The sequence below is a fragment of the Arabidopsis thaliana genome, chromosome 4 (assembly GCF_000001735.4).
Source record: "Arabidopsis thaliana chromosome 4, partial sequence".
Lineage (NCBI taxonomy): Eukaryota > Viridiplantae > Streptophyta > Magnoliopsida > Brassicales > Brassicaceae > Arabidopsis > Arabidopsis thaliana.
This window is the reverse complement of record NC_003075.7, coordinates 3,771,424-3,790,019: the sequence shown is the minus strand read 5'-3', so window position 1 is coordinate 3,790,019 and position 18,596 is coordinate 3,771,424. Positions and strand designations below refer to the sequence as shown.

Genomic DNA, 18,596 nt, shown 5'->3' with positions numbered 1-18,596 from the left:
CGGGTGTTGGGATTTAGGTATCGTAAGATTTGAATGAGTTTTAAATCGTAGCGGTAGCGATTGGTTTGTAAAGCATGATATTGAGTATCAAATTTTTCTTTTATTCCTATCTTGAAATAGTTAAGTACAAATGAAGTAAAGCAAAGACGTCCTAACGTCTGGTCGCCAAGAAGGGACCTGCTTGGTGTAGAGGGGTTTGAGCTATTAGATTAGCCAACTAGCCTTCTTTGACGGAGGATGTGATGTCTGCTTTCCTTGTCGAAGAAATATGCTTCAAGCGGACGAGTTTAGATGGTGGTTGCGTTCGCGGGGGAAACTGCCTACGTACCCGGTTACGAGATCAAGCCTTATCGTAGTTTGCGCTCTTGGGGGGTGTTGCCTACGTACCCTACCAAGGGATCAAGCCTTATCGTAGTTTGATTGTTTTTGAGTACCTATTCGTGGTATTTCTTTAGATGCATGGCATTCCAAGGTCGTATCTCAGGTACTCCATTGATAAGTTTTTCGAGCTTATAGATGTCGTCACTTACCACCTCGGTGATTCGAAAGGGACCTTCCCAGTTGGTTCCTAGCTTTCCGGCGTTTAGCTCTCTCGTGTGGCTGAACACTTTTCATAGAACGAGCTCTCCCATGTCGAATCTTTGAATTTTGATATTGGAGTTATAGTAGCGAGCGGCGGCTTGTTGATAGTCTGAACTCGGATCATTGCCTGATCTCTGCGTTCATCGATGAAGTACATGTTGTCCTGCAACATTTGCGTGTTCAGGTCCGAGTTAGGAGGACTGGCGGTCCTTCTCACGCTTGGTACTATGGTTTCAACAGGGATCACTGCTTCTAGACCATAGGCGAGAGAGAACGGGGTTTCTTGCGTTTATTTTCGAGGTGTAGTTCGGTAGGCCCAAAGAACTCCGTGGAGTACGTCAGACCACATTGATTTTTTGGAATCAAGTCTTTTCTTGATGTTGCTAAGTATAGCTTTGTTGGCGGCTTCTGCTTGTTCGTTCCCTTGTGGATAACAGGGGGTAGATGTGGTAAGACGGATCTTCCACTTATCGCAGAATGCTTTGATTTTTCCCGAGGTCAGGTTAGTCCCGTTGTCGGTGCAATCTCATATGTCGGCATACGATATTTTTTCACAGGAAATCTTCGACTTGTTTCTCGTTTACCTGTTGGAAGACTTTAGCCTCAATCCATTTGGTAGAGTAGTCGGTGGGGACCAGCAGGTTTTCTAGTCTCTTCTTCCCACTGGAGGCTTCCATGGGCCCTACGACGTCCATGGACCACTTCATGAACGGGTAAGGAGATGAGATCGACGACATTTCCTCGGGTGGTTGATGTAGAGTACGTGCGTGTCGTTGGCACTTATCGCACCTGAGTGAGTGAGCTATGCAATCGGGTAGCATTGTTGGCCAGAAGTAGCCTTGCTTCTTAATTCTGAGGGCGGGGGTACGTCCACTGTAGTGGCTACCACATTGTCCCTCGTGCATGCTTTTCATGAGGTCTTTTGTTTGTTGCCCGTAGGTACACACCATGTATGGACCTGCGACGCTGTGTTTCTGGCCTCCCACTTATCGGGAGGTGTGATCCCTCGTTCGATGTAATCGATGATTGGGATTCTCCAGTCGTTGTACGGTTCAAGTTCGTACGGGGCAGGTTGTTCGGGGGTTTCGGGCTCTGGCTCCTCTTCCGTTGCACTTGCCTCCACAGCTGTTACGAGAGCTATGGTTGCGGCGGTGGTGCTTCGGGTTACTCGTGTGAAGTTGCAAGTTGCCGAGGTTTCCATCCTAGCATTTTTGACTGTTAGGTCGATGCTCGGGTGTTCTATTCTTTCGACCGGGATAATCCTTTTGACGAAAGGATCTGACGTAGAAGCGAGAGCTGCCGAGGTGTTTTCTCCTCTAGGGATCCTGGTCAGTTCAAACTATTCGAACTACTGGGCTAAGGTTTTGACCAGTTCGAGGTACGTTTCCATGCGCTCGTCTTTAGCTTCGTATTCCAGGGGAACTTGCAGGTGACGAGTTGGGAGTCGCAGTAGGCGTTTATTTCGCGGATCCCCATTGATTGAGCTAGCTTAATGCCAACAATGAGGGCTTCGTACTCAAACTCGTTATTTGGTGCGTTGATCCAAGTCGGAACGATTGTTCCATGACTTCCCCGGTGGGGGAGGTGAGTTGTATTCCGACTCTGGATCCTTGTCGAATGGAGGAGCCGTCGACATGGAGGAGCCATTTCTTATTATAGTTGGTTCCATCCAGTTTCGCTAACTGGAGCTCAATTACAAAGTTGGCTAGGACCTGTGCTTTCTAGCTGGTTTTGGTGCGATATTCTATATCGTACTCGCTTAACTCTATGGCCCATTTCGCAAGTCATCCTGATTGGGCCGGACTATGCAGAATGGTTCAGATTGGTTGGTACGTCATTACACTATGGGGTGTGATTGGAAATATGGTCTCAGTTTTCGAGCTGACATGACTACGGCCAGTGCCAGTTTTTCCATTGCTGGATAATGGGTTTCAGCGTCTATCAACGTTTTACTCACGTAATAGATCGGTTTTTGTCCTTCGTGATTTTCTCTCACCAGGACACTGCTTATCGAGGTTCGGGAGACTGTCGTGTACAGGTACAACGGTTCTCCTTCTTCCGGTTTTGCGAGTATGGGTGGTTCGGTCAGGTATGCTTTCAATTGTTTGAAGGCTTGTTCGCAGTCCTCATTCCAATCAAACTTTTTCTCCTTTCGGAGGAGCTGAGAGAAAGGGACGCACTTGTCGGTGGACCTGGATATGAACCTGTTGAGGGCGGCGATACGGCCGGTTAGCCGTTGGACCTCCCGTGTCGTTTTTGGTGATGGCATTTCGATGAAGGCTGCAATCTACTTAGGATTGGCCTCGATGCCTCTTTCGGTTACTAGGTATCCGAGGAATTCTCCTGATGGAACTCCGAAACAGCATTTCTCGGGATTTAGCTTCATTTCGAATTTGTTTAGGATTTTGAAGCATTCTTTTAATTGTGGGACGTGGTCCTTTTCGTGAGCTGATTTGACCAGCATGTCGTCAATGTAGACCTCCATCGTTTTACCTAGCTGGTCAGCGAACATTCTGTTCACCAATCGTTGGTAGGTAGCTCCCGCATTTTTCAAACCAAAGGGCATTACTTTATAACAGTAGGTGCCTCAGTCGGTAATGAAAGCTGTTTTTTCTTGGTGTCTAGGCGCGTAAGTATTTGGTTGTACCCGGAGAATGCGTCCATGAAGGACAATAGTTCATGTCCTGCGGTGGCTTCGACGAGTCGGTCGATATGCAGGAGTGGAAAACTGTCTTTAGGACATGCTTTATTTAGGTCCGTAAAGTCAATGCATACTTTCCACTTCCCATTTTTCTTTTTAACGACGATTTGGTTGGCGAGCCAGTCAAGGTATTTTACTTTCCCTTATCCATCAGATTTTGAGTAACCGGTCGACCTCATCGTTCACAACTTTAGCCCTTTCAAGACCTAGCTTGCCACGTTTCTGCTTTATAGATCGGTAGGTCGGATCGACGTTGAGTTTGTGTGAGGTTACCTCGAGGCTTATTCCTCGAAGGTTTGCGCTTGACCAGGCGAAGCTGTCTTTGTTTTCCTTGAGAAAGATTACGAGAACCTCTCGTATTGCTGGGTCGAGGTCGTGACCTACCCCAACGCATCGTTTAGGATCTGATTCGTCTATGTAGTCCTGCGTTATCAGCGATTTTCGAGGTCCACGTTGAGATGGGTCTGAGGATCTGACTGTTTTCATTTTTGCGAGTTTGTCCTCTATCATTAGTACCACAGGGTCGGCTTTTTTGATATGCTCGTAGCCACCCATGTAGCATTTTTGGAAGCTGCGTTGGCTGTCGTATACGACTGCTATCCCCTTGTCGGAGGGGAATTTAATGCATTGGTGGTAGGTCGATAGGACGGCTTTCATGGCGTGTTTCATGGTCTTCCCAGTATTACGTTGAAAGGAGCTTTCTTATCGACCACGAGGAAGTTCGTGAGTTGTCTCACTCCCCGTGCGACGGTTTGGAGCTGGATGGTTCCTAGGGAAAATGTCGTATCTCCAGCGAACCCGGTAAGTGGCGTTTTTCTGCCTTGCAACTCGTAATCGAGGTGCCCCATTTTTTGAAGTCGTCGTAATCGAGGTGCCCCATTTTTTTAACTCAACTAAGCTTCCCGTGTCGACCATTATACGGGAGAGTTCATAGTTGCCTACGCCGATTCGGATAACAAGATCGTCATCGTGAGGTTTATCGAGGTTAGTGGTTTCACTTTCCCAGAATGTGATCTGGTGATCAGGTCCCATCATCGGGCTTTTGCCTTTTGTGTAGGAATCTGCCTTCCTCTGATGAGTTTTGATCGAATTGATTGAGTCGTTGTAGAGCTGAGATCCTCCCATGATGAAATTGATGCGTTTCGGGGAGAGGTGCTCGGTTGCGTTTCTGCAGAATTTCGGGAGGCGTAATGGGAACCTCGAGGAGGTGTAGTGACTGACCTTTCTGTCCTGCCTCCCAGATCGAGTTCTGCAAAGACTAGGTCTATGCGATCTTTTCTAGCAGGTGGAGGAGAATCGCCTTCTTCCGGTGTTTGGTCCCGTTTCTTTTGTTTGGGAGTTTGTTCCTCCTCCTGCTCGTCGGGAGGAGGGGTTTTGGCTTTGGGGTTTGAACCTTTTTTAGTTTTGCCCTCTGCTGTGATTAATTTTTTAACGGCACGACATTCCTCGGTGGAATGTCCTCTCTTTTGTGGTACTTGCAATATTTTTTGAGGTCAAGTTCTCGACTCTCGTCCTCGGCTGCCTCTTCTATTGCGAATAGGATATGCTTCTCTTGTGTTTGGTTTTCCTTTTTGAAGGGTTTTTTAGTTGCAAGGGCAGTGTTTTGTGCTTTAGATTCTTTGAATCTTAGGGCCAAAACGGCGAGCTCCTCTTCGGCTTTAGCGAAGTGGAGAGGTATGTGAAGGGCATCGTCTAAAGAGACCGGTTATCTAACGGTGAGTTCCTCAAGGAACCTAGAGGAAAACCACAAGCCGTTGCGAAGGGCGGCTATGGCAACCTCCTCGTTTAGGTTCGCAATCTTTGATTTGATTGCTTTGAATTTTTCGACGTAAGATCGTTGGGATTCGTTCTGAAGTTGGGTGAGACCCCAGAGGTCGGCTTTAGACGTCCTGTTTACGATGAGTATCGAGTACTGTTTTAAGAAGGCGGCGGCGAGCTGGTCGAAGGTATCAATAAAGTTCCCTTCAAGACTAGCAAACCATTTGAGGGCGTGACCTACGAGGTTCTCTGCGAAGAAACGGAAATGACCTGCTTCGTTTTCTTCGTCCGTCTGGTACGCTCGTGTTATAGCCAGACGGAAGGCTCTCAGATGAGCCTTTGGGTCGCTCGTTTTGTGACCGTGAATGGGGTGCGCTTGGTTTCTTCGATCACTCGATCTATGTTGGGAGCATCGCTCACTGCTAGATGCATTCGTGAATGCATTTGAGCCATGTTCGCGTTTGTTTGTGCTGCATAGTTGCGGAATGTTTCCATATCCACGACGTTACGCGGATCGATCGGTGCTCGGGGATTGGTTGGACCGTTTTGGAGGTCGCTTCCTGAAAAAACATAATTGAAAAATCTTTTTTGTCATGTATACAAATGAGATTTAATTAGCATAGTTTTGTTAAGGAAGATTTTAAAATCTAAACGAAATGATAATTTGTTATTAGATTGCCATATTCGAAAATATCTAATAATATCTTACAAAAATAATTTAGTTTACATATATGCATTTTTCAATTAAACATACAATATATTTGCATTTTTAAAGATATTTCTATATTTTAGTAGTTGTTAATTTACTAAATTATCCATGCAAAAATTCATTTACCTAGTTTAAAACTACCCTCACAATGTTGTAGTTCACAAAATGCTTCTCAATTAATAGTATAGATACAAGCTCTAAATCTTTATTACCTCTTAAAAAACCAAACCACAAAAAAAACTGAATTTTAATTTTAAGAGAAATTTAAAAATTTAACCAACAAAAAAATTATATTTGCAAAAGTAACACTTCAAACAATACACACCGATGTGTAATGAAAATTCTACAATATTCCCAAAGTTAACTCGTGCGTGTAACACACGCTCTGTTTCTTCTTCATTCTTAGAGAACCATCGATAACTTCTATGTTTGCCTCTGTTCAAATTCAAATTCTGTTTTTTATTTACTGAAGTTAAAAAAACCATCAATGTGCATGATGCTCGCACTGTAGACCAAAATAGAATGGTAATATATTAATTGTATTAAATGCCGTGTATATTGGTGTTAAAGTTGATTGGTTGTGCCTTAACTATTCAATTAACCATTCTATTGCAAGACCGTGTCACATCACTGTTAAATGAAGAGCTCCTTGCAAAAGAGATCGACTTATCTTTCTCTGATGAGGAGGAGGATGAAGAAGTTGCACATATGATGGCGTTAATAATGGAGGAGCACCCATTCGAGCATAACAGTTGGAGTGGTGGCGTGGATGCTGCTGATGTTGAACACCAATCTGAAGATGAGTGCATGGCAGATGAAGCTGTGAATGTGTCTAAGAGTGATGGTGAGGATGAGATGGATGTTGAGGGCACTAGTGTTGCTGCGGAAGATAAAGAAGAGGGTGTAGCTTGTGACGGTGAAGACAACTTGGATGGTCATGTGGATAAGGATGTACCGGTTACACAGACAGATAATGTTAGTGAGTCTGCTAATGGAGAAGAAGCAGAGCAGGAAGTCCCTGTTGCTGGCAAAAGGGAAAACACTTATAGGGAGTCTGCTGGATATTCAATTAGGGAGGCACTTATAAAAGAGGCGGCTGCTGAAGTTGAGAAACGTATTCTGAAGATTCACCAAGAAGACAGAGATGAATTGAAGGCCTAATTTGATGCTGAACTCGTTAGGCATAAAAAAGTATTGGTGTCAATGCTTGGTGATTGTTTTATGGAGGCTGTAAATGGGATAAATAGACAGCCGTCACAGAAAGGAGAATGTAGCAAATGTTTATCGGATAGCTGCTCTACAAAGGTTAAGTAACCTTTATTTGCAATATATGTTTACTTAAACATTTGCAACTATATGTGACTTTCGATTTTACTATACAGCTTATACTTATCTTAACATTTTGTTTGATGCATCAGGTACAAAGAAGTTCTGAGCAGCAAGGAAATAAGCATGGCGGTTCAGTGCCTATTGAACCTCAAATAAGTCTAGCTGGAGGAAGTGACAGTGTACCGAGTGCTTGTGGCATAGCTGGTTTAGTTGGTGTTTCTGAAGGGAGCAAGACTGCTACTATTAATGAGGTGAGCCAACGGTAAATATTCTAACTCATTTGGTTGTGTTGTTGATAATTGCCATATAAATGGATTATGAATCAAGGAGGAGGTGACGATTGTAGAACATATGGAAGGAGGAAAAAAACCTCTTCTGAAATGAGTTCACACACTACTAGGCCTTCAAAAAGAGTTAAAGAGAATGAGCACGTGGCAAGAAAGAAGGTAGTACTATGTATGTCTGCATATTTCAGACAATAGCACTTGTTTATGTTGCATTAACTCCTTTTATTTTCACTATTGGATATTGACAGATTGGAAACATAGAAGAAATGCGTGCATACAACCCTATAAGACTTGACTTATGTGGTGAAGTTAAATTATGTGTTCTGTTTATAAACGCTTAACTATGTACATGTTTTTATGTTTGCAGGATGTAGCTGCAACAGAACAATTGGATGATGAAGTAGACAATCTGGGACCGAATTTTTTATTGGGCCTAACTCAAGAAACTATGGTTGAAAGCAGCAGGTTGCCTGCAAGAGGGAAGAAGAAGACACCACCAAGGAAAGTTACTGTTTTGCGGTCCAGCAACCGGATAAGGGACAATCCAAGCATGAGCAACAGAAGCGAGACTCGGACTAGTATACCGGTTCAGACGCATCAATCATCTGTCAGAGTGGCGGGTAAAGGACATGTTAGTGGTCCTGCTAAAGGGGAGAAGAAACCTCCACAGAAACAACCATCTCTTATTGGCCCGTTTTAACAGTTCTCAGTTCCAAGTACAGAGAGGGTTAAATGTTTTCTCAAACAAATGGAACGGGGAGTGTAAGTCTTTACAGCTTCTATATGTGCAGTAAAATATGTGTATTGGTATCAGTCCTAATGGAATCTGTATATGTTTCCATGTAGGTCTTATGTTCTGGCTGATGGCACTGTAATGGAGAATACTGAATTTCTAACCATTTTCGAGGCACAGACACTGCTAGATGAATCAGTAAGTTCTACATGAAATCTGTCTAACCTTGTCGATAAAAATATTGGCTCACTTCTTGTTGTTTAGTCATATTTTGTATACTTTTCTATGAGCTAACAGTTTTTTTCCAACACTACAGGGACCAGATCTTTTAGTGAGGTTCTTTCAGATGTGTCTGGATAAAAATAAGCCACTTCATTTTCATTTCCTACCTTCAAGTTTCATGTCAGAGCTACGACGCCAGTACAACAAATTTTGTGGAGCTGTAGATTAAATTCCTTGTCTCCAGAAGAACATTCTGCTTGAGTATTACCAGTACAAAGCTCGTCAACCAGCCCCAGACCTTCTTCTTAAATCAGTTACTCTTTGTATTTAAATTCCACCATTACTGGATTAATGTGATAGTTACATTGTAGTACTTTGTTGGATTCTGTAATCATTTGTGTATTATTTTATAACACAAGCCAACCTAAATCTTGCTTCACTTATGACAATTACAACGACCATTTAACATTTAATACATACAACAACGGGTAACCAACTTAATACAATAGGCCTATAAATAGAAACGAAACACAATTACAAAGACTACAACAGGAACATATAAACAAGAGTCATCAACAATACACACACAAGAATGTTCTTCAAGCCACGCAATTCCATCTTGCAACCTTGAAGATCATTCTCTAACCTAAGCAACTCCTTTTCGAATCCGGAAACAACAGATTCACATGTCCGAGTCTCAATGGCCAGAGTTTCCATCTCGCATTCTACAGCTTGTACCCCTTTTTGTAATGTCAATGAAGATCCTTCAAGTTTTTCAATCTTCGGAAATATGTCTTCCATCTCTTCCACCATTGTTTCATCTGTCCACCTAAACAAGTGACCACGAACATTCTGATGCATACCAAATACAGAAGTCAAACATGTTCCAGTAGTGAACAATACTAATAGATCCCTATAATTACCTCCACTCCACATCGTTAGGCATAAAAGAGTCTCCCTGGGTTTTTGACATTCTTAGAAGTTCTCAAAACCACATCTTCTCCACAGCGACATCGACTTGGAATCCCTCTCCCTCTATCTCCCATTTTCTTTTAACTGGACAGTCTCAATTTGGCTCACGAGAAGTGAAGGTATGAACCCAAAATACAGATTACCCCCAAATCAAAACGACGACGGGTGGGCGCGTTGTGTAATGAGTGGTCGAAATTAAATAGAAAGCATATGGCTAAATGGAATAGTATAGACATATGTAGACTATTTCCCTCCATCTGCCTATACACTTTTCAAGTCAGCATATAGAATCAGAAATGTAATAAACCACATTAAACTGATAGAAGGTCACGAACCAGTGAAATTTCATCTACTAATCCGGTTTATACAACAAACTTCATAAACCATATCATTTCAACCGGACTGTTTGTTCATAATTTCCATAAAACGAGTGAATGGTTTCATTATGCACGAATATGGTTTGCGTTTCTTATGATTTAGCGCAGTAGTGCTTTTCAATGCACTAGTTTCATAATACAGTTCATATACCGAATTGCTTGGGTTCCTTATGCAGTATTAGGGTTTAGTTTTTGAATTTTGGAAATAATTTGAGATCATTAAAATAGAGACTATTGTAGGTGTATTTGGTATGCATCAGAAAATGAGTGCTTCTTTCCATAAGGCACTATTATGTTTTGGTTTGCTTATGATTTAGGCCAGTAGTGATGTTAAATGCAATAGTTACATTTAAATGCAATAGTTACATAATCTAGTGCGTAAACCTATTTGCTTGGGTTCCTTAGGCAGTATTAGGGTATAGTTTTTGATTTTGGTAAACAATTTGATATCATAAAATGCGAGATTACATCAGTTTGTAAACAATTTGCGATCATTAAACTTGCAAACAATTAGAAGACGGACCAAATAAGTGGAAATCGACAAAATGCGGGGTTTCTAATATATACATTTCAAAAACGGTGTTACATGGCATTTCCTAATTACATCGGGACTCATGAAAGCAACACAAATATACACGAATTGCAGGGAGCACATAACAATCAAAATAAGAAAGTATACACAACAGTTGGATATACCTTACTATTTTGAAAAATGTATCGTAGCGTGCATTAGTAGAAGTAGACACTCTCGCTTCCGCAAACAATGCGGGAACAACCGTTATTTAGCCCATACCAGAAAGTTATATCATAACACCTAATACCCCCCCCCATAGAAGTAGTTGACTTCTTATATAGCATTACGGCAGGAGGCTTTGTTGTGGCCTGTGCCACAACAACATGAACACCTCCTCTGTGAAGCGGTCTTCTTGCGCTGAAAATTAGAAGTATAGCAGCTGTTAGCTTTTAAAAAACAGAATGGACAACAATCTGTGTTACTTTTATGAACTTGCCTTGAATTCACCACGAAACAAAATTCTTATCTTCCTTGGTCTTCCTGGTGGCCGGTGCACAAATGGTGGATGCACCTCCCCTGTAGTTCCTGAAGCAATTCCGGGTGCGACCTTGCCACCAACAGAGTGAATTGGATAGATTTTTCCCTCGTAACTTAGTTTAACTAGCTCATTGAAATATCCGTTTGCTGCTAAAGAATCTGTTGGAACTCCAAGCCGAGCAGCAGCTGCTATTGCGTGAGCACAAGGTCTCCCTAATCCCTGAAATTCCAAACAAGAACACGTAGACTCGTCCCCTTTGACAATAAAACATTCACCAGTCCTTACTTGGACCTGGAACTCAAAGTTGCAAATCGGCTTCACGAACATTGACATCGCGGCTTGATAGTTTTCCTCAACTCGCTCCTGAACTCTCGGAGCTAAAGTTGTAGGGCAGTCTTCAGCTTGAGCCCTTCTAGTAGCAAACCAATCCATCAAGGTTGTTCTTATGTACTCCAACATGCAAATAAGAGGATACTCCCGTGCCTCTCTTATAACGTTGTTCCATGACTCACAGATGTTACTATCCATGATATTGAAACGCCGACCTTTTGAATGCACTATAAACGCCGACCTTTTGAATGCACTTTTGAATGCACTCTAAAGAATCCATTCTGAAAACCCTACATCCACCAAAAATAAAGGGTTATGTAAACAACTGAATCTATAACTAGTAAATATCAATCTGTGCTTGATGACCAATATTATGAAGAAGGAAACAAACTTACTCAAATCAACTAAATATGCAGCACATCTGGGTTTAAGTTTTGTATCTTGAGAAATATCCTATTGAACTCAGTGACATCAAACGCTTAGACAGCTTCAGACATTAGCTGGCAAAGGCTTTTTGGCTTATACAGATGTCTGACATTGCGCCAAAGGTGAACTGTACAAGCAGTATGGTTGGCTTGCGTGTATACCTGATTGGAATAGTCAACAAATCAAACATTACTTGTATACTATACAAAAGACTGAATGAAAATTGCTGTGTTTCTCACCTTACTCAAGCCAGTGTAGATGCTAGCATGGCGGTCTGATATGAACATTAAATCCGGATTGTCTGGAGCTATAATGTTGAGCTTGTGAAAAAAACCATTCATATGCACTATCATTTTCGCTGTTAACAATACCAAAAGCAAGTGGGAAGATCTGGAAATTCCCATCTTGGCAACATGCTGATATTAGACAGCCACCATATCGGCCCTTCATAGAGGTTCCATCAACAACAATGACGTTTCGCATAAATGCATAACCTTTAATGGAGGCTGCAATTGCAATTAATTGGTACTTGAAACACCGTGGTCCATTTGGCTCATCATCATACTCTGTAAAGCACAGACTTGCCTGGGTTCGCTTGCTCAAGTAGGCCAGCGTATGCGGGGATTAGTGCATAGCTGCCTGCCATAGATCCTAATGACTTCTCCATGGCAACCTCTCTAGCACGCCAAGCTTTCCAATATGATATACTAACATGGTAGTCGTCAAGCAGGAACTTCCTAATCACACAGCATTTGGCCCAAGTTTAATACCGAGAAATCGAGATTGCATAAGTTTGCCTATGACTTGAGTTGTTGCTAAGCGGTGGTATCTACGTCTTTGATCAATGGTGCAGGTGTGTCTCTGATTTGCCTGTCGCACTTGAAAGCTATCAGAAGAATCAACCTTAGAAGCATACACACGCCATGGACAAGTCTTAGAGATGCATTTCAAGACCATAAACTTTGGAGTGGATCGCGCAGTTCGGAAGTGAAACTTGCGGTTGATGACGTGTATAGCTATCTTAATCTTGCAATCAGACTTGGACTTAAATACTCTGCCAACAAACCGCTTGACTCCTTCATATTTAACATCAAAGAATGCAGAGTTTACCCCTGAAACACAATGAACATCATTCAGCACATGTATGAAATACGCTACTGAAATAGAACCAATATTTATACACTAAATGGTATAGAAAACATAAAATATTTAAATGAACTATCAAATTCCAATGCATTCAGATGAATCAGTAAAGCACTTATATATTTATAGACGGATTTCAGGATATACCTTCACCTTTTCCATCATTAAATACTGGTGGGGCGTCTCGACCGAATAGGATTGGATCATCACTGAAATCAGAGAGGATGGTGTTTAATGCTTCTTGTGCCCGCCCCCAAAAAAGAATGTTATGCCTTTGAATTGCAGTTTCTTCCACATCATTTGTAATAGGAGAGACATGAATCAACGCCTTCAACATCAACATTTTCTGGAATGGTGAAAGCTGGCAAATTATGTAGCATTGTGAATGGGACGATAAGCAAATCATCTTCATTGTCGTTGTCTTCTGTCACACTTTGCCTACTAGGACCAGCAGTCGTTGCCTTAGCACTTGTTTCCATTATTCCTTTCCCTTTGTCCGTAGGTCCACATTCTGGGCTCTTAAGACGAATGCAGTCTTCAGGCTCTCTAATAGTTATGCCTCCTGTAGGGAAAAGTTCCCTCCTTGTACCACTTCTTTGAGCTGGCTATGTTCCACCCGGAGTTGGGTCTTGCGTTGCACCCACCAAGGCACTTTCAAGTGCAAATTGGTCTAGTTCTTCTTCAGAGTCATAATCTGTCTCATCACTGTCAGAATTGAAGTCATGGCACGCAACATCAACAGGAGAAACTGGCATAGGATGTTGGACGATAGTAACACAGAGATTGACCTCTTCAATATGACGTCTCATTTGTATGAACATTGTCACATCACCGTCTTCACTGATGTATTGAGGAGGAGACCTGTTGCCTTCATCTATAGCCATCCACCCTGGATATTGGTAAGCCAATTTTATAGTGATGTCTCTTGCACAGAAAGAAAACTTCTCTTTAACCTTCTGAACTAGCTCCTTGTACGTCATGTTGGCCCGGAGACGTATGTAAGACGATCCTTCCACAGTCTTAGGTTCAAACTGCCAGTCCATATTATCAACTCTCACCCACTTGCCAATTACCAGCAATACCTCATCTTGTGTTGCCGTCTACATGGAGTATGTGAAGAGTTCATTAGGTTAAAGAGAAAAGAAACAAAGAGTAAATATAAACCTAGACAAATATTCAGACATTTCCTATATCAGTAAGTCTATTCTTTAAATATGGTTAGTAATAATGGTCAAATATTCAGAAACAGTTAAGCATGGTCGATTTTTAGAAAATATTAACAACTTGTTTATCAGATCTACGATCACGGAAAGTACTTGATTCGAAAAGGGAAAGTAACTGCTTTGACATGGAAAGGGTTGAATATTAAATGGAATCTGCAGAAAGTAAAAACACAAACTGGAAAGCGATGGTTTTGTACCTTTTCCGTTGGATTCTCCTTATTAACTGCTGAACTATTTTGCACCACCATCCATATTGTTATGTTTACAGTTTGAGATCTTTGCGTAAAAGGTACAACATTAACTGTCAATAATAGAAAAGCAGAGCATATTCTCCTCTCATATTTTTGGGGGGAGTATTTTATTCAAATTAATCTTATACACTGCAGGCTATGTTAGTGATCGGACAATTGTAAAGCGGTGCTATGAAATTTTTTTTACTAGCTTTACCAGCGCCCACGTCAGCTGAAAGAATTCATCTTCCTTTTCCCCTCACGCACGTCTAAGCAATCACACAACGTTGTGTTAGGGATTGTGTTGTAACTTCACACCACAGATGCGTTACTCTCTGCATTCTACAACTTATGGTGCTACTTATTTAATTTCTTTCGAGATTTTAGTTATTTAGTTAATTCACCCTAATTTTAAACTAATATACAACAAAGATCAGAACAAGAAAACATAAATTACCCAAACTTTACATAGATAAAAATTATGTGTCAAGAATATATTATTCATATACAAATAATATTCTTATAAAAAAATATGTATAACTTTTCAATAACATATTCTCCCGCGGTGTACCGCGGGTCAATATCTAGTCATATATATTAAAGAATCCTAACTCTCTCCCACAACTTGACACGTCAGCATCTAACAGCTTGCCACCTAGATTTCATAAAATAAGCAATACATAATTAGTAATTAATTCAATATAACAACTACGGATATCATAAGTAACTTGAACCATCACTCTTTCTACAATTTTAACAAACCAAACCAAAACTGACTTCTCTTTTATTTTGAGATCCACGGAAGTGGCTAAAGTGATCATAAAATCAAAATATGCTACACATATAAAAGAGCCGTAGAAGTTCTTGGATACAAGTGTAAGTTGTTGATTTGTAGAGAATTGAATACACTTCCTCCACCCCAACTTAAACGTAGGCTTGTTCATATTCTAGCTCATATCTTTAAGGGAAAATTAAATCTAAAGGAGTTCTACAAAATATTTTGTCCATATACATCTTTTTTGGTGAATGCCAATTTGGACTAAAATACTCCTACTCTATATTTTAAGCATTTTTGAAAAAGTTTAACCTTGGTAACATGTAGATCTACAAAAATATAGTTGATTTGTAAGAAAATGGTTATTTAGTTGAAAAAGTTGATTTTTTATAGAAAACGTTTTGTCCAAATTTTTTAGAAAATTATTTCTAGTGATCTACTTATTTTTAGAATTTCTATTCTAATTTTTTGTATATATTCTACGATATTTAGACTATTTTTTATTTTAACAAACTTAGAAAATAGGATATCCAATATCTAAAAATTGTAGAACATATATTCTAAGATTTTCTTCATTTTCTAAGTTATGTGTGAAATTGTATTTTACAAATTTCTATAGTTTCTAAAACTAGTAGAAAACGTTTTCTCTCTTTTAGAATTAATATCTTTCTTTTAGAATTTATATTCTAAATCAAATTAGAATTTTGTTTCTAAAATATTTAGAACTCCTAAATATAGAAAGTGAATATTTGGAAAAAGGAAAGTAAATATTTATTAAATATTATGTTTTAATGGTATATTTTCTGTAAATATTTAGTAAATATTTTCTGTAAAAAGTTGGGTTGCCGGAAAAACAATTGAGCTCTGTGTTTTTTTTTAGTCGTGTAGAGGAGGAATTTGGGAATTGGGTCGACGGAAATTGTTTCTTTTAGGGTTGTGAAAACCTCTATTTCAAATAAAGGGTTTAAATATAGGAAAATATATCAGAATTTTGTAAATATATTAAGACATATATTTTTAATTGTTTTCAATTTTCAAAAAATAAAGTATAAATTGGGTTAAAAAATCTTAAGAAAACCTATATAACTATTTTGTAGATATCCTTTAATGATCCACGATTAATATGATTCTCAAATCCTTCCATATTTTAACATACCAAAACCGTTAATGCTACGTCAATTCAAGAATAAAGTGGGTCTTTAAATCTCCCAAGAAAAAACAAAACATCTATAAATATACTATTTTCTATTTTGTATAAATACTTTTAGTAACAAATACTCAAACAAGCATTTTCCTCTATATCACTTTTTCTCCCTCTATCACGTAAAATCACAATGTCTCTCATGAATCCCTCTAATGTAAATCTAGCTACCTATGTTGCATTTAACGATTTGCAACTTGGAACGCACGCCCAACATGTTATTGGCCATATTGTTAGGATGTGAGAAGCTCATGAAATACGTACCGCCAACGATTGTATTCTTTGGAAACTTACTCCTCTTGCTTGATGAGAAGGTATCATTGTCTAATGATAACATATCAATATATTTTCCTAACATAAATCTCATATTCATACATGCATCTCTTGCTGAAAAAAACAATAGTATTTTCCAAAAATGAATGATCTTACAAATTCAAGGGTTCGAAGTTAGGCTATGCACCAAACACACCAAAATCACGGACCATCCTTTTGTCATCAAATTCAACATTGATACTAAAATCTAGGGGTATATGAATCATGGCTAAAAATAGAAAATGATAAATTTAGAGTTTACAATTACGCTCACCTAGTTGGTTTTGCCAACACAAATCTTGCATTACCTGGTAAATATTTACTAAACAGATGATTTTCTATTTAATAATATCGAAATACTAACATTAGTCTCAGCTTGAAATTATAAATATAATAGTAATAGTATCGTATTATATGAATCTTACATATTTACTTTTCGTGGTTAATAATAAATTTCAAACTCAATACAGATGTAGTTGGGAAAATTCTTTCAATCGAAGGCTCAAACCTTAATGGCCCTACTTCAACAAACCAAATCATTGTCAAATTATGGCGCTCCAACCATAAGTTTCTATTTCGATAGTCTAAGATTTTTTTCCTCTACATTTTAATTATTTTTACTCATAATTAAACAAATTACATCAAACATTCTATAGCAATGTGATTGTCTCCTTATCTCTTTGGGCTAAAACTGCTTCTCGCCTTCGAGCCATCCTATCTGATCCAATGTCTCTAATATCTATTTTTTAGTAATATATGTTAATCCAACAATTCTAGATGGTATGACTATTTTTTAATTATAAAATAATACAAAAATAAAATTCATATTACTACTAAACATGAATGTATTTGGTCTCCTAATTAAGCTTTACACGCAGACACACTTTTCTTGAATGGAACCATGTATACTAGGGTTTTTTTCAACCACCACATTGGTCCAATCTCTAAGTTTACTAATCGGTAAGTTTTTTTATAATTTTTAACTACAAAAAAACAAAAAACAAAAAAGAAAAAACCTCTCTTTTAAGTTTTGGTGTTTGAGGAAACGATTCATTTACCATCATGGACGTAACAACAAACACCCCCAAAATGGAACCAACGTGTATTGCAAAATTGTGTGAATTCACTTTTACAAGAATACAACAGGTTTGTTTGGATGTAGTTTGTAAAAAAATTTATTAATTTTATTAAAACAAACAATCACAATGAAATGTAGGATTCATACTTCCTTTGCCAAGCTACAATTGTGGATGTACTACCAACATATGCTTGGACAACTTCCCATGCAAAATTTGTCTAGGCACACTTGAACCACACCAAAATTCACTTCTTTGTACTAACTGCCAAGAATCCAAAGTTTTCAAAAATGATGGGTTATAACTATTATTTAAATAGAAGTACTCGTTTTTTTCTATAATCGGGACCCACATCAGGTTAAATGAACACTTCACCCATGCCTATATCTAAGGCCCAAGACAAGAAGAGCGAAGATAGAATTTACTATTTCAAAAGAAAATATTTGGGCAAAAGGTAAAGGAGAGAATGAAACAATCAAAATGTTACTCGAAAATTGATTCTCATAAGTGGACTGAAATTAATGATCTTTACTGAAAACCAATGAGATTATTAAGAGGAAACACATAAAAGATTCGATAAAAGAAAATTTAAAACCGTATTAACCAGAATTTGATCTGATATTAATCGGAAAACAAAAGATGAAATCAAAAAGGAAAAACGATATATAATGCTTATTAAATATTATATAGTTTTCATCCTTCATAATACAATCTCACTTATCGAAGAACATTTTTTAAAAAGGATACTAAAATAAATATATAAAAAAAATTATAAAATCAACAGCAAAATCATGCGTGTAGCACGGACACTCAGCTAGTGATACATTAAAAGCGATGATGGATAATGTTTTATTGATAAAATAATTAACATGCTATATAGTGTAAATATTTTAAAATTTTAAAAGTTGAAAAATAAATGAAACAGTAATATAAATATAATTATGAATGAAATATATATATATATTTTTGCAACACTTTTATGAAATAAATCCTCAATTTGGAACTTAATTAGTTACAAGGAATGCCATTTACGTTAATTATCATTAATTATTTAATATTCCTAATTAGTACCATTACCTTATCTAATGTATCTCTATCAATTCTAATTACTTAAAAAAGAAAAAATCTCAGGACATTATTAATATTAAAATTTATTAA

The 18,596-nt window shown here is 38.7% G+C and overlaps 3 pseudogenes across 3 annotated transcripts; 1 reads left to right on the top strand and 2 right to left on the bottom strand.

Annotated features, from left to right (window-relative positions):
* Positions 1-480: 480 nt before the first annotated feature.
* AT4G06640 lies at positions 481-5,517 on the bottom strand (annotated as a pseudogene; the record flags this gene model as incomplete). Its single annotated transcript has 1 exon — positions 481-5,517.
* A 779-nt stretch (positions 5,518-6,296) lies between these two features.
* On the top strand, positions 6,297-8,312 carry AT4G06638 (annotated as a pseudogene; the record flags this gene model as incomplete). Its single annotated transcript has 1 exon — positions 6,297-8,312.
* Positions 8,313-10,535: 2,223 nt separating this feature from the next.
* Positions 10,536-13,664, bottom strand: AT4G06636 (annotated as a pseudogene; the record flags this gene model as incomplete). The annotated part of the gene is made up of 1 exon: positions 10,536-13,664.
* Between the last annotated feature and the right edge of the window lie 4,932 nt (positions 13,665-18,596).